Genomic DNA, 15,097 nt, shown 5'->3' with positions numbered 1-15,097 from the left:
CAGGACAAAATCTCCTCAATTTATCACTAACTAAAACTGCCAACTATAGAATATTTGTGGTGGAGCTGGGTTTACTCATCTCATGAGAAATAAACAATTGTGGTAATCTTAACCTAGTACAAGAAAAGGACAATTCCTGATGGTAAAAGAAATGCTGATCAGAGAGAAAAACCCTCAAAGCATGAATCAGCTATGGCATTTCAATCTCATGTTACTGTTTAGGAAAAGTTGAAGCACAGAATCCCTGCCCTAAAGCACTGCACGTAGTAGCAGGAGTTGAACTGTTGCTCATCTAATTTGATGCTGCTGCTTGTCTCATTCTAGTAAAGGCAAACAGAATGCAGCCACATTTGTTTCTGTAAAAAGAAAAGGAGTACTTGTGGCACCTTAGAGACTAACCAATTTATTTGAGCATGAGCTTTCGTGAGCTACAGCAACGTATCATTTGTTTCTGTATTAGCACAAGGCTTTAAAAGTAAAATCTGTGTTTAAACCATACTGTGTATAGATCTATTACAGCCAGCATGGAAAACTTCTTTAAAAACTCTAACATACATATATTATAAGATTAAAGAAAGCTAATAAGATGTCTTTCTGGATGCATGCAACATAAATCCACTGTTCTCATGTCTGTCCAAGACTCAAAGAACTGATAACTATAGCTTTGTCAGGCTCACTTCACAGGTAGAACAGAATCTGAAAAGCGCTATGTGAAACCATGTGGGTTACTTTACAAAATAATAAATTACAGTAAACTGAATGTAGACAAAGAGAGGAACTAGTGCCTGCTTACAATAAGCCACAGAGTGCTGGACATTAGAACCTGTTTTACTGAGAGAGAGAATGCTGATTAGGATATTCAGGTTATTCTCGACTCTCTTTGAACAGTGCTACGCAATCTTTCATTTTCTAAAGACACAGGCAGAAGCAATTGTGGTTTAATTTTTCATGCTGGGAAGCAAGAAAAACCACTCCCCTACCCACTGTAAAAATTCTTACAAGTACAAACATATTCAGTGGACTCTCCCAAATTTGAACATCAATTATCTTTACATACTGTACTACGAGCGCTGACTTCAATGAGTTTCCCTGCATTTATGCTGAAGTAAGTGAACACAGAACCTAGTTATATGAGACTGCCAGTTAAGAGGGGTCAAAGGAATGGAAATATCTACTTTATTTGTTTAAAATATTACCAATTCAGGGATATATTAATTTGTCACGTGGAGTGAATTTTTGTACTGTTTGGCCAAATAATTGATCTCCCTACTTATAACACATAGTATGTTCATATTCAGTGAATTCACATATAACCAAAGGACCGCTGCAAGAGCTAGCTATAGCAAACCAATTATTTGCACTGTTAAAAGTTTAGAAATTTTTTTTTCTATCTGATCTAATTTAAGAGAGATCAATGGAAAATTATTCATATGAGTTTTGCACAAATTTCCCTTTCTGATAGACTAATGGATGGTCTCTGCTGCATAAGTGCAATATGCAACTAAGCAGAATCCTTTCAAAGCAAGTAACATTAAACCTCAGACAACATTCTATTTAATGGATTTTATTTCAATTATACCAAAGGAATACAGAGACACAGCTCTCTCTCTCCTTATTTAGGGGAAAAATCATTTAAAGTCAGTGGTGCTGAGTCTGTTTGCACTCGCACCAATTTCATGCCAGTATAACTCTGTTTATTTCAGATGCATTATTCCCTGTTTACACTAGTATCAGTTTGAAGATAATTAAGCCCAAAAGGAGTCAAGTCTTGTAGTGTTTTGTAGGATTTAGCCCAAATTATTTTATCTGATTTGTTGCTCATTATGGGCTTGATATTGTGAAATGCTGAATACCCTGGCCCTGATTAAGCACAGCATTTAAGTACATGCTTAACCATAAGCACATCAGCGGTCCTAGCAACTTAAAATTAAATACTTACGTAAGTGCTGTTCTAGATTGGAGCTAGCATACTCAGCAATTTATAGGATCAAGCTCACTCACGACACACACACAATGAAATGAGAAAGCAGAAATTATCTGGTCTTTATCTCTAACCAGGGGGGTCAATCCTGTAGTCCTTATAAAGCTAACTTTCCATTAAACAAGTCACTGGGGCAAACCTAATGTGAAAAGAGTTGACAAATCTGATAAATTCTGTCTCGATTACAGGTCGCCTTTCAACTAGCATGGGCAGGCGAGAGAGCCCATCTGCATTTGCGTGCACTTCTGTTCTTTGACTTTGATGTCATAGACGTAACCAGCTAAGAAAAACTTCCTAACTGTAAGTATGGTAGGACAATGGAATAAACTGCTAGGGAAGTCGTGGAATCTCTTTCACTAGAGGTTTTCAAAAAGAGGCTGGATAGCCATCTGTCTTGTATGGTATACACACAAATCCTGCATCTTGGGAGGGGATTAGACTAGATGACCCTTGCGGTCCCTTCTAACCCTATGGTTCTATGATTCTAAATTCACTGGGAATTTTGACTGAGTAAGAACTGCAACATCAGGCCTTTTGCCTAAACTACTTTCGTTTAAAAAAAAAAAAAGTTTTTATCTAAACTGAAATTTTAAACTACTTTCTAAAAATGAATACAAATGTGACCACCTAACTCCATCCATGTGCAGCATCAATTGATTTAGTGCATTTCATTTAGGATATTGTATTGTTACTTATTATACATTAAGAATGGCTGGTACAATATTATATTCCTTTCTATGCATCATATATATATATATATATTCCTGAGCTAGCTGCAGCATTCAGCACTATTCAACACTATAATGATCTAATGTAACGTTTCTCAAACTGGGATCTGCGAGGGTACTCCAGGGGGTCTGCCAACCCTGCTGCTCAACTCTTCCCCCTCCTTCCCAGTGCCTCCTGCACACCGAGGAACAGCTGTTCAGTGGCATGCAGGAGGCGCTGGGAGGGAGGGTGAGGAGCGGGGACGGGGCATGCTAGGGGAGGGGGCAGGAAGAGGAGGGGCAGAGGTGGAGAGGGGGCAGAAAGAGTCAGGGACGAGAAGGGCAGGAGTGGAGTGGGAAGAGGTGGGACAGGAGTGGGGTCTCGGGGGAAGAGGTGGGGTGCGGGTGGAGCCTGGGGCTAAGTGGGGGGTTTGGGGGTCTGTGAAAAATGTTAAATCAAAATGGGGGTCCTCGGGTTGCTAAAGTTTGAGAACCACTGATCTAACATAATGCTATATTTTGATCATATTTGTGTGTGATTGTAGTTAATTAAACCAAATAACAAGGAGAAAGGCTATAACACCCCATTAAAAACCAAAAAATATGTATTAAACATTTAAATAACTAACATCTGATTAGGAATTAGGTAAGAAAGAATTCTTAATATGTAAAATATATAGTTATGGCTAATGCTTTGACTCAAGTGTCTTCCACAGAGCCATAAACATTCAATCTTCATTTATACAAAAGCTTCAGATTGCAAATACCTGTAGTAAACAAACTACCCCATGATTAATACCATTTACTGTCAATCACTTATTTCATAAAAATAATTATAAACGGCGCAACAGAGCAGCATTCACAGAGTGTCTTTCACAGCATAAAACATTGCAGTCAAGGCTATGCCTTTGCAGAGCACAGAGGATATAGCTTCACCCACTGTCTGCAAAGCGTACAAATTCCAGCCTTTTATAACCATTGTATTCAGGCAAATTTCCAGACTGTGAACTAATCCAGAGGGGAGAATGTTAACTTTGGCACCTGTATCCACCATGCATTTAGAGGTATATCATTAATTTATCTGATATAGGATCCCAGTGCCTTGCCGTACAAAAGGAAACATCAGAGTCCCTGATAAAAATGGTCTCATGTGGCTCCATGTTTACAGCACGCATTTCAGGCCTCCCATCATTGCAAACCAGTATACGACAGTACTCTAATTTAAAGTTTCAGAGTAACAGCCGTGTTAGTCTGTATTCGCAAAAAGAAAAGGAGGACTTGTGGCACCTTAGAGACTAACCAACAAAAGCTCATGCTCAAATAAATTGGTTAGTCTCTAAGGTGCCACAAGTCCTCCTTTTCTTTTTGCTAATTTAAAGTGTTCTTCATTCCCACGAGCCCAGCACATAGTAGTTCTATACAGGCAGGCAGGGAAGTTGACCAAGTGACTCGAACTACCGCAGCAGAAACGGTGAGAAGCTGGCAACTTTTGCTGCTGAGGGTGTGGAGCAGGAGTAGGTAGCATTATATGACTTTCTTTGGGTGATGGAAGCAGGAGCAGCTAATGGTTTAAGGGTAGACACAAAGGTAGCAGCAGTCTGAGACACAGACCCCTTTCAACCCGAGCCCTCTCAAATGCCTCACTGCTAGCAACTGAAGCATCAAAAGTCAGAGCTCTAATATCTTCAGCCAGTAACTGTTCACCCAGGGAGTCCTTGGCTATGCTAGTCACAAAAATATCCCTAAGCATAGTCATCATAATGTTCCCAAATTCACAGTCCTGGGCCAACCACCACAAATGACACGCAAACTCACATATGGTTTTGTTGGGCTGCTGGGAAGCTTCAACATATGTTTTCCTCTTTAGCAAAACAGAATCTCCAGTCCCAAAATTGATGTGGCTGTGCAGCGCCTCAGTGACTAAGGAGGACTTGGGCTCTGGGAGTCCATCATAAATATCAACGGCATCATGGGCTAAGCAGTTCTGTAGCGAGGGTAATCTAGCAGCATCAGAAAGTTCAGAATCTGCACAAAGTTCAGAAAATTCCAAATAAAGTATTGCCAGTCAACAGCCAAAGGATGTGCAGGCACCATGTGTTGCAGAATAGAAGCACTCGTTACCATAATGTTACACTCTGGTCCACCCCAGAACAGTTATCCCAAAACACAAGGAAATCAAAGCAAGTAAGTGGTCAATCAAACCAAAACATATAATAACCATGAACCACACAAGTCAGCAACAGTGTGAACAAAACATAATAACAGTCCAAATGGCAGGTTTGTAGCAGCAGGCCCTGGGTAACTGCACACACCCAATGCTATGTACATACACAGGAATAGGAACTGGAACAGTGAGTTTAGAGAGCCAGAAAACGAACAGGAACAGGGATCAGGAAGCAACACACAGGAAGGCAATACACATGCTCAGCTGTCATCATGAGGACAAAAAGAATTGCAACCTTGGAATAAAATGCAAATTCAATTTCAATAAAACATAATTCTTGAACAGTCATTTTAAGATTAACTCTCACTCGAGTAGCCTGAATAAGGTAGACATGCCATTTACTTGAGTCATCAAAATAATTCCATATTTTGAAATAGCAATTCTTTGGTAGTTGACTACAATGGTTCAACCAAATATTTTATACCAGTATCACTCAGTGATTAGATTAAAAATATAGCATCATATTTTGGGATGGATTCTGTGACCCTTACTCATGCAGAGTAGTGCTAACTGCACATACAGTCCCATATTAGAGTATGGCACAACAGGACCAGGCTGTATATGTGTAGATTTAATAGGCTATATATGAGTAGATTTATTTACACTAAACCGCTTTACACCACTCTAGTAATATAATGGGGCCTTAAATGGATGTTAAATGAAACCCACTTTAAGACCCATTGCCAGAGTGTTGTAAAATACCTTTACTATAAATGATAATCAGGCCCTGTTTCCAAAGCCGTTTATTTTACAGTTTACTGCTAATTTGACATATTTTTATTTACAAGTTTCATTAGCTTGAAGAGAAAATCTGCTGCTTCAAATTACATTTATGGGCTAATTTTGTGTCTGCAAAGATACCTGTTTACATAAATTTTACCACTAAGAAATTAATTCCATAAATAAACTATTTTACTAAATTGTGGGTTTTAAAAAAAACATTTTCCATACTACAATAAACAGCGGAATTTGCATGCTTGCATAAAAGTATTTTTCACATCTGCACTAAAATCTGCACATAAGGCTAACTGATTACTTGCCAACTATTTTTTTCCCCTTATCTTTAGTCATGTACATTTTTCTTCTGGACATTTCAACAACCAGAGTCAGATCCTCATTTGGTGTAAATCAGTGTAGCTCTATTGGTTTCAGTACAGGTATGCCATTTTACACCAGCTAAGGATCCAAGTTTCCACTATTCTTTGAAATGTTTGCTCTCTGTTTGGCCTGTTTCCTCAAGTTTAAGGACCCTCAGTTTGTGACTTTTAAAACCTGATAATGCAAACTCAATTCATGTGAGTGAGGTCAGCTTATGAAGAAAGGTTTGATCCATAGAGGGGATAAAAAGTCAAAGGAGGACTTGTGGCACCTTAGAGACTAACTAACAAATTTATTCGAGCATAAGCTTTCATGAGCTACAGCTCACTTCATCGGATAGTTGATAGTTAATGTTAGGCACACCTAGCAATCCACCAATCTTATTCCTTCAAGAACTGTCCCGACTAACATGTTACCTTTCCCTTTCCTCGCAATGGCTATGGGAAGAGCCCTTTAACAGCAACATTGCTTATACCAATCCTTCCCATCCCTTTTCAGGTCTGGCTTACGAACTGTCAAGCATGAAAGTGAGTGTGACAGTGAAGGAATTAAAAAACAAAACAAAAAAAACAACAGTGGGAGACAGATGATGACAGAAATAAAGAAACTGCAGCTGAAGAGGAAAAAAAGAAAAGACAAATGATAACAAAGAGTGTCCGAAGTACGGAACATTATTCTAAAAGGCCTGTCCTTTTCAAAAGCAAAAACAAATCAAAGAAAACTGTTAAAAACAATATGCTAACACAAATACCTACCAGGTTTCAGCTGAGTTTTTCCCTGTAGGACTTTCTTCTGCAATTTTCTTGTCCTTCAGTCCCACTTTGCTAATTCCTTTCTCCCTTTCCCTGGCTTACTTCTCTCTCTCTCTCTCACACAACCCTGCACGTATTTCCTGTTTTCCTCTTCTCACTCTCTCTCTTTCCTCAGGAAAATGTGTGAAGAGCAGCCAAAGGAAACTCGTAATCTAATGCTGCTCCGTGACAACATAGCTTTTGTTCTGTGCAGTGAGAGGAGTTGCGAGGGTTGGGAGAATCACATGGAATGCTGCCACCAGGAGCGTGCCCTATGCAGTATTATGCAACTGGTGCCCCTATGCCTGACGGCAGCCCAGGGGGCGGAGGGGAGGCAGCAAAGGATACCAAGACGCCTGGCCCGCCTCACGGCGGAGGAGAGTCATCGTTCCCCACAGAGACCCCCGTACCCTCTCCCTCACACAGAATGCGCAGCGCCAGCGTATTTGGCCCTGTGAATATGGCCCCTGCCTAAGGAGACTGCAGTGCGCGCTGGGTGTGCGGGAGCTGACCCATTCTTACTTGCTGTCATGGGCAGTGGGTGAAGCTGCCGCTGGGGAGGCTAGCTCCCCAGCCCACCTCTTCTACCTGTGGCCCCGCATATACTTGACCCTTGCTCTGCCCCAGGCCCCACCCCCACTCTGCACAGGCCCCACCCCTCCCCACTGTCTCCCTCCTCTCTTCCCTCCCTCACCCTGCTCACCTCCTTCCAGCCAAATCCCTGAACCCACATGAAGCAAATGACATTTGAAAAAAACACTCTTCTGCAATTTCTTTCTAAAGAAAATGTAGCATGTTTTCCACTGCAAGCCAGATGGTGAAGACTGGACATGCAGAAGGTATCTAATTAAAAGCACTAAACTTGTGAATAAAAAATGTCAGTCACAGGTTTTTTGATATGCCCTGAAGTTTGTCAGATTTATTTCCAAAAACTTTGTAGTAAGGGCAAGTCAGCTGTCTTGCTGAATACAACATTAAATATTATGGAATACATTATGCAGCTCTTCTCTTTTTTACATTTTCTTAATCAGTATTTCTAAGCTGATTTTATATTTTAAATGTACTCTTAAGCCTTCATAAAGTAATCATTCCAGATCACTACATATTTAACTCACTGAAACAAAGACATTATTTTAAAATAATCAATCACAGAGATTTAGTGTGTTCATAACAATGTTCATTGCCCTTAGAAAAAGGGAACACTATTTTACTTTGTGTGATCTCCATAACAATAGACATGTTTATGAAATTTCACCAACTTTAAAAAATATGTTTCCATGGATTTTGGGCATGGCATAAAGGATTTTATATCTTACTAGGTACTGATTTTGCTGGAGGGTTCTTTTAAAACTAGTTCATCAGATAGTCAGAAGTAAAGAAAGGGAAACTCTCTGTCCAGCTATCTGGAAGGAAAGGGGTGTTGTCTCTATAAGGGCTCTCTTCATCCGGAGCAAGGGGGAGAAGGGAGAAAGGGATGGATCAAAAGGACAGGAAGATTTTGGAAGCAAGTTTTTTTTACTATAGTAATTAAAATTAAAATATGTATTTTAGATAATGTGGTCTTTTGAAGGATTTATTTAAAAAACTGTATGTCTGAAGATCCAAGCATTTAAGGCTAAAAATGATTGTGCATCTAAAAATCTATGCAAGGATTTTTTAGAGATGTGATTTTATAATCTTCACCAACTCACTAATGAAATATTTTTTAAGCAAATTTTAAACTAAGGTCCTGTAGACTAACATGTTCTGAGTAAATATTACAGTAATGCACAACTGCTTTTGTCAGTAAATTCAGAAATTGACAGGAATATGCCTGGGGTTTGACAAATGCCTGTTAAATGGCTTTATTACCACTTGCACGACTCTTTAACAGTTTCAATGTTGTGCTAATAGGTCTGGCAGGCTGGAAGTCTTTTTCACTTTTAAGTTACTAGATCTCCTCTGGAGTAAGAGTCACCAGGCTGTAGCAGCTAGCTGTGGGAGCCTGCAGGAAGGGTCAGAACAGGGATAGGAAGAGCTGGGAGAGTGGCTACTAAGACCCAGTGGTGCCCCAAATTTTCAGGTGCCCAACGCAGCTGCATATACTAAGGACGGCACTGGTTGGCAGGGAGGAGTAGTCAATGCAGTGCTGCCATTTCCCATGATTTTGTCATGAATCTCATTATGCTCAAATAAATTTGTTAGTCTCTAAGGTGCCACAAGTACTCCTTTTCTTTTTGCGGGTACAGACTAACACGGCTGCTACTCTGAAACCTGTCATTATGCAAGGCACTGAATTTAGCCGTATGGAGTGGAAAGCTATCAACTTCATGAAAAAACTCGTACAGATACACAGACATCATCTTTCTTTCCAAATGCAGACAGATGGACATCATACCAAAAGGAATGAAGGTAAAAAATCCATTACAATCTACATACCACACAGACTATGCTGAAAGCTTGTGCCACACACTCTCAAAGAAACTGTGGAACCACCTGATCAACATCCTCTACAGCAAACAGGGAAAGATTAAGAATGAGCTCTCAAAACTGGATACTCTCATAAAAAACCAGCCTTCCACACAAACTTCCTTGTGGCTGGACTTTACAAAAACTAGACAAGCCATTTACAACACACACTTTGCTTCTCTACAAAAGAAAAAGGACACTAAACTATCTAAACTACTACATGCCACAAGGGGCCACAACAGTGGTTCCCTTAACCCACCCAGCAATATTGTTAATCTATCCAACTATACTCTTAGCCCAGCAGAAGAATCTGTCCTATCTCGGGGCCTCTCCTTCTGCCCCTCCACCCCCACGAACATGATACAGTTCTGTGGTGACCTAGAATCCTATTTTCGACGTCTCCAACTCAAGGAATATTTCCAACACACCTCTGAACAACATACTAACCCACAGAGACCTTCCTACCAAGACTACAAAAAGAAGGATTCTGCGTGGACTCCTCCTGAAGGTCAAAACAACAGGCTGGACTTCTACATAGAGTGCTTCTGCCGACGTGCACGGGCTGAAATTGTGGAAAAGCAGGATCACTTGCCCCATAATCTCAGCCGTGCAGAACACAATGCCATCCATAGCCTCAGAAACAACTCTGACATCATAATCAAAAAGGCTGACAAAGGAGGTGCTGTCGTCATCATGAATAGGTCGGAATATGAACAAGAGGCTGCTAGGCAGCTCTCCAACACCACTTTCTACAAGCCATTACCCTCTGTTCCCACTGAGGGTTACCAAAAAAAACTACACAATTTGCTCAAGAAACTCCCTGAAAAAGCACAAGAACAAATCCGCACAGACACACCCCTGGAACCCTGACCAGGGGTATTCTATCTGCTACTCAAGATCCATAAACCTGGAAATCCTGGATGCCCCATCATCTCAGGCATTGGCACCCTGACAGCAGGATTGTCTGGCTATGTAGACTCCCTCCTCAGGCCCTACGCTTCCAGCACTCCCAGCTATCTTCGAGATACCACTGACTTCCTGAGGAAACTACAATCCATCGGAGATCTTCCTGAAAACACCATCCTGGCCACTATGGATGTAGAAGCCCTCTACACCAACATTCCACACAAAGATGGACTACAAGCCGTCAGGAACAGTATCCCCGATAATGTCACGGCAAACCTGGTGACTGAACTTTGTGACTTTGTCCTCACCCACAACTATTTCACATTTGGGGACAATGTATACCTTCAAATCAGCAGCACTGCTATGGGTACCCGCGTGGCCCCACAGTATGCCAACATTTTTATGGCTGACTTAGAACAACGCTTCCTCAGCTCTCATCCCCTAATGCCCCTACTCTACTTGCGCTACATGGGATGACATCTTCAAAACAGACGTCAAGAATTATAACATTCAAAAACCAGTTGGAGAACACTTCAATCTCTTTGGTCACTCGATTACAGAGCTAAAAGTTGCAATTCAACAAAAAAACTTCAAAAACAGACTCCAATGAGAGACTGCTGAATTGGAATTAATTTGCAAACTGGATACAATTAACTTAGGCTTGAATAAAGACTGGGAGTGGATGGGTCATTACACAAAGTAAAACTATTTCCCCATGTTTATTCCCCCCCTCCACTGTTCCTCAGACGTTCTTGTCAACTGCTGGAAATGGCCCACCTTGATTATCACTACAAAAGGTTCCCCCTCTCCCCCGCTCTCCTGCTGGTAATAGCTCACCTTAAGAGATCACTCTCGTTACAGTGTGTATGGTAACACCCATTGTTTCATGTTCTCTGTGTATATAAATCTCCCCACTGTATTTTCCACTGAATGCATCCGATGAAGTGAGCTGTAGCTCATGAAAGCTTATGCTCAAATAAATCTGTTAGTCTGTAAGGTGCCACAAGTACTCCTTTTCTTTGTTCTTAGTACGTATTTGGAGGCTCACAAAGATTCTGTGGAGTAGCATCCACTGAGGCAGCCTGGAACCGAATAGAACCCTTAAGAAATTAAATATGACATTGACTAGTCATAATATGACCTGCTAACTCTTAGTATTTTGAAAAAATACACAGCTGAATTCTACAAAGTAGTCCATCTCTTTTACATATGCAGTCTTTTTCTGAATATATATATATCTCTTCATGAGAGAGAAACAGAAAGCATCTCATGAGCTGTTGTGTTTAATGGGTAAATAACAGGCTTCTAAAAATGCATATGTAAGAAATGAACGGATACCATTCAGGTCTCCTAGACACATAAAGTTGTACTTAAGTCATTACTTACTCTTGTTTTTCTGATAAATACAAAGCTCTTTAGAAACCTAACCCCATGCATTATTACCCAAACAGGGAAGATATTATGTAATTAATAATAGTCTCCTGTGAAGGCTTTTATCCCCCTCCCCCCCCCCCCCCCAAAAAAAAAGAGCATTACATGCTCATGTGTCTCTTCAAATATGTGAAGTCCTTGCACTCCCCATACCTCTCAAGGAAGACATGCTATATTGCAGTCTGTAAAGTGCCAGGGTCCAGGTCTGTGACTGATACTGATGGAATCAGTAGCCCAACGTAAGGGATTCTGCAGCAATAAGAGGGCTAGTATCATGATCTACTTCAGGCATCAGCTATGTGAACTGATGTTGGGATTTGGTTTACTCTGGACTAGGGGAAGTTGCATATCTCCTAAATTAGGGTGGTAAAAGGGGGGCAATGTGGGTTGTGGGGGTGGAGGGGAGGGAGACATGCAATCAAAAATTAGCCTGATCCAGCAGGATACAAGTGATCTATTGAAGTTTTTGCTGCTTGCTTCCACCCAAATATGTAGAGGTTTGCTGAAGTAAGTGTGGGGGAGGAGGAGAGAGACAGCAGAAGCAATACAGTACTTCTTTCCTCTGTTTTGACTTACAGTTGCATTTGTGACCAAAATTTGATATGTTTGACAGGATCCAGATGAGAAAGCTGAGTTTTTGCAGGGCTATTGTGATCAGATGCGTCCAGGTCTGGATTTCTGAGATGCACTAGGAGCAGGTAAACATGTTCTCTAAAGTAGTGGCATCTTGGAAACTGGAGGCAAAATCTGGCAGGATCTAGCAGCGGGATTTGCAGCATTGTTGTTGGGATGTGTTCAGCTTTTTGTTATTGTTGAGGGAGCAATGTATTTAAACAATGAAACAAAGTATCGGGACCAAGTATTAGTTGCTCCAGCAGAGATACTAGATGTCGTATTTGACTGTATTGCTGGACCAGGATGCATCAGGGTCAGGGTGTCTGAAGAGGAGCATTGATATTTGTTCTCTATTTATGCAGTAGAAATTGTTGCCCTGAGACCAACAAGTGTCAGGATCCAGCTTTTAACTCCTCCTCCCAACATTCTTTCTAAGTTCTATGACAAATGTGTCTAGAGGCAACACACCAGCCACTTTATGGTCACGGTTGGAATATCTGAGGCTACAAATTTACCCTGGTTGTAACCTCATTTGTAAAGAGTATTGTAACAACTTGTGAACTTTCATATAACGTATAATAAAAAAATGGTGGTGGAAAGTAGGTTAATTTGCTTTCAGTAATAAATGTTATAAACAGGTGCAAGAGAACCAGACAGTGAGACTATATTACTCCAAACAGTAAAGGCCATGCTGATATGACTAAGGACTATGCTTGGAAAAAATGGAAGATAAATGAATCAAAATTGGTGTGTCAGATAATAGGCCTAGGTCTATCGATTATTCACAGTTAACTCACGCGATTAACTCAAAAAAATTAATCACACTTTTAATCGCACTGTTAAACAATAGAATACCAATTGAAATTTATTAAATATTTTGGATGTTTTTCTACATTTTCAAATATATTGATTTCTGTTACAACATAATACAAAGTGTATAGCGCTCACTTTATTTTTTATTACAAACATTTGCACTGTAAAAATGATAAAGAAATAGTATTTTTCAATTCACCTAATACAAGTACTGAAGTGCAATCTCTTTATCATGAAAGTTCAATTTACAAAATGTAGAATTATGTACAAAAAAATAACTGCACCCAAAAACAAAACAGTGTAAAACTTTAGCACCTTCAAGTCCACTCAGTCCTACTTCTTGTTCAGCCAGTCAGACATGTTTGTTTACATTTATGGGAGATAATGCTGCCCGTTTTTTTATTTACAATGTCACCTGAAGGTGAGAAAAGGCATTTGCATGGCACTTTTGTAGCCGGCATTGCAAGGTATTTACGTGCCAGATATGCTAAACATTAGTATGCCCCTTCATGCTTCGGCCCCCATTCCAGAGGACATGCTTCCATGCTGATGACGCTCGTTAAAAAAAATGCGTTAATTAAATTTGTGACTGAACTCCTTGGGGAGAATTCGCAAAAAGAAAAGGAGTACTTGTGGCACCTTAGAGACTAACCAATTTATTTGAGCATAAGCTTTCATGAGCTATAGCTCACTTCATCGGATGCATCAAATAAATTGGTTAGTCTCTAAGGTGCCACAAGTACTCCTTTTCTTTTTGCGAATACAGACTAACACGGCTGCTACTCAAACTTGGGGAGAATTGTAATCTTGGATGATGACCAGCACGTGTTGTTCGTTTTAAGAACACTTTCGCTGCAGATTTGACAAAAGAAGGTACCAATGTAAGATTTCTAAAGATAGCTACAGCACTCGACCCAATGTTTAAGAATCTGAAGTGTCTTCCAAAATCTGAGAGGGATGAGGTGTGGAGCATGCTTTCAGAAGTCTAAAAGAGCAACACTCCAATGCGGAAACTACAGAACTGAACCACCAAAAAAGAAAATCAACCTTCTGCTCGTGACATCAGACTCAGATGTTGAAAATGAATGTGCATCTTTCTGCACTGCTTTGGATTGTAATCAAGCAGAATGTGTCGTCGGCATGGACGCATCTGGCATGTAAATATCCTGTGATGTCAGCTACAACAGTGCCATGCCAACGCCTGTTCTCATTTTCAGGTGACATTGTAAACAAGAAGCAAGCAGCATTATCTCCTGCAAATGTAAACAAACTTGTCTGAGTGACTGGCTGAACAAAAAATAGGACTGAGTGGACTTATAGGCTCTAAAGTTTTACACTGTTGAATACAGTTTTTTTTTATATAATTCTACATTCGTAAATTCAATTTTCATGATAGAGATTGCACTACATTATTCATATTAGGTGAACTGAAAAATACTATTTCTTGTTTTTTACAAATATTTGTAATAAAAAATAATATAAAGTGAGCACTGTACACTTTGTATTCTGTGTGGTATTTGAAATCAATATATTTGAAAATGTAAAAAACATCCACAAATGTTTAAATAAATGGTATTCTATCATTCTTTAACAGTGCGATTAATCGCAGTTAATTTTTTTAATTGCTTGACAGCCCTAATTAGGCCTAATTTGTGGGCAAAATATTCATCCCTCTCTGGGTCACCGCAAGAGGAGTCGGAGAACAAAACTGCAGGATGTGTTAATTAATTAGACCCTCACCAAGCAATAGGAGGTTTGAAATTCAAAAAGGAGACCTTTGCAATAAATACTTGCTAGTGATAGAAAAGCCCGCTTTCAAACGCCACCAGTGGAACCACAAAAAGAAAAGGAGTACTTGTGGCACCTTAGAGACTAACCAATTTATTTGAGCATGAGCTTTCATGAGCTACAGCTCACTTCATCGGAACCACAAGGGCTTTTGTTGGCCATGGATGGTGTGTGGGGGAGATAAATCTGAACACCACCGTCCATCAAATCACCACCCATGTTGAGTGCCCAGGAACCATCCTGCCCTGGAAAATAAACGGAGTAAAGAGAGCGGGAGAGAGCGCCAGCAGGAGGG

At 40.2% G+C, this 15,097-nt stretch overlaps 1 protein-coding gene across 7 annotated transcripts in view; it reads right to left on the bottom strand.

The window, feature by feature from the left end:
• OSMR (oncostatin M receptor) overlaps positions 1–15,097 on the bottom strand; it is a 65,517-nt gene that overhangs the window by 49,980 nt on the left and 440 nt on the right. The window contains exons 1-2 of one of the 7 annotated variants that reach the window (XR_006291175.1): positions 6,766–7,404; positions 4,504–4,713 (exon numbers count right to left, since the gene is read on the bottom strand). The exons of 3 other annotated variants lie outside the window; for them this stretch is intronic. The gene's annotated coding sequence lies outside the window, so the exon portion shown is untranslated. Of the gene's footprint in view, positions 1–4,503; positions 4,714–6,765; positions 7,405–15,097 lie in introns of those variants that run through there. 3 more of the 7 variants (XR_006291174.1, XM_027828053.3, XM_043547429.1) reach the window with 3 other exon arrangements.

The sequence above is a fragment of the Chelonia mydas genome, chromosome 5 (assembly GCF_015237465.2).
Source record: "Chelonia mydas isolate rCheMyd1 chromosome 5, rCheMyd1.pri.v2, whole genome shotgun sequence".
In the NCBI taxonomy this organism is placed as follows: domain Eukaryota; kingdom Metazoa; phylum Chordata; order Testudines; family Cheloniidae; genus Chelonia; species Chelonia mydas.
Note: the sequence above shows the minus strand (reverse complement) of the source record. Positions and strands in the feature narration are given on the sequence as shown.